The following is a 1,917-nucleotide window of genomic DNA, read 5'->3' as shown; positions in this document are numbered from 1 at the left end:
CAAGTGAACCAGAGAAGGACCGAAGAGATGAATTTTGAGAATATCAATCAAGGAAACGGAGCAAACCTTGCTCAAAATCCTATCCTTATTACTTATGATAGGGATAGAGCTTTACGACAATATGCCGTACTAGTTTTTAATGACCTTAATCCAGGTATTAGAAGACCTGAGATCGAGGCACAACAATTCGAGCTGAAGACAGTCATGTTCCAGATGCTTCAGACAGTGGGTCAGTTTAGTGGAATGCCTACTGAAGATCCTCATCTTCATTTAAGATTGTTTATGGAGGTGACTGACTCTTTCAAGCTAGCCAGAGTACCCGAAGATGCATTGTGATTAAAACTATTCCCATACTCACTGGGGGACAAAGCTCGAGCCTGGTTAAACCCACTACCACCGAACTCAATTTCTACATGGCAAGAGTTAGCAGAGAGATTTCTTGTGAAGTATTTCCCTCTTAGCAAGATTGCTAAGCTGAGAAATGAGATTACTGCTTTCGAAAAAATGGATAATGAGTCCTTGTATGAGGCATGGGAAAGATTCAAAGAGTTATTATGAAAGTGCCCTCATCACGGAATTCTGCATTGCATCCAACTTGAGACATTTTACAATGGTCTCAACGCTCACACAAGGATGGTAGTAGATGCTTCTGCTAACGTTGCTATCTTATCTAAGTCTTACAATTAGGCTTGTGAAATCATCGAGAGGATCACTAGTAACAATTATCAGTGGCCAACCAATCGAGCAACGTCAGGAAGATGAGTTGCTGGAATCCATAAAGTGGACTCTCTCACTTCACTTGCATCCCAGGTATCTTCGATATCTTTAATGTTAAAGAATCTTACCACTAATGGGTCTAACAGTTTTACAGCTCAACCACCTAACCAATATGAGAATATAGCCTGTGTCTATTATGGGGAAGGACATGTGTTTGAAGAATGTCCGTCAAACCCAGAATCCATGTACTACATAGGTAATTAGAACCAGAACCAAGGAAGGTAAGGGCTGCAATCCAACTTTTACAACCCATCTTAGCGAAATCACCCCAATCTTTCCTGGAGTAACCAAGGGGCTGGAGGCAGTAACAACTATACCCAACCTAGACAAACCCAGCCGCCTAGTTTTTCATAGCAAGTTCAGAAACCAGTTCAGGCTGAATCGTCCAATAGCTTAGAGAATTTATAAAAGGCATACATGGTGAAGAATGACGCCACTCTAAGGAATTTGGAGAATCAAGTGGGCCAACTTGCTACTGAACTTAGAAATCGTCCACAAGGTGCTATACCTAGTGATATGGAAAATCCGAGAATCCAGGGAAGGAGCATTGTAAAGCACTAACATTGAGAAGCGGAAAAATGGTAGAGCCCAACATCATTGAAGCTGAAAAGAAGCATGCTGAAGCTCAAGATTCGGAAGAAGTTCAACCGAGTGTTGAAGTTCCTGTTCCACTAGAACCAGAACCTGCAAGACCTGAAAAGGTAACCTCAGAACCAGCCAACTCTGATCAGCCAACCACTCCATTAGCAGCAGAATTGCTGCCAAAGACAAATCAACCAGTACCAACTCCAGTATATAAACCTCCACCACATTACCCTCAAAGACTCCAGAAACAAAAATAGGAAGTCCAATTCAAGAAGTTCCTTGACGTACTCAAACAACTTCATATCAACATCCTGTTGGTTGAAGCACTTGAACAAATGCCAAATTACGTAAAATTCATGAAAGATATCCTGTCCAAGAAGAGAAGACTTGGAGAATTTGAGACGGTAACTTTGACGAAGGAATGCAGTGTATATCTTCAAGACAAATTACCCCCTAAGCTAAAGGATCCTAGGTGTTTTACCATTCCATGCAACATTGGAGCAACTTATTGTGGTAAGGCACTATGTAACTTGGGCGCAAGTATCAACTTGATGC

The 1,917-nt window shown here is 41.5% G+C and overlaps 1 non-coding gene across 1 annotated transcript; it reads right to left on the bottom strand.

The window, feature by feature from the left end:
- Window positions 1–471: 471 nt before the first annotated feature.
- On the bottom strand, window positions 472–578 carry LOC128286009 (small nucleolar RNA R71). The gene has a single exon (XR_008276556.1). It is a non-coding gene; the product is annotated as a small nucleolar RNA R71 (small nucleolar RNA).
- Window positions 579–1,917: the final 1,339 nt, after the last annotated feature.

This window comes from Gossypium arboreum, chromosome 12 (assembly GCF_025698485.1).
Source record: "Gossypium arboreum isolate Shixiya-1 chromosome 12, ASM2569848v2, whole genome shotgun sequence".
NCBI lineage: Eukaryota > Viridiplantae > Streptophyta > Magnoliopsida > Malvales > Malvaceae > Gossypium > Gossypium arboreum.
This window is presented reverse-complemented; position numbering and strand designations above follow the sequence as displayed.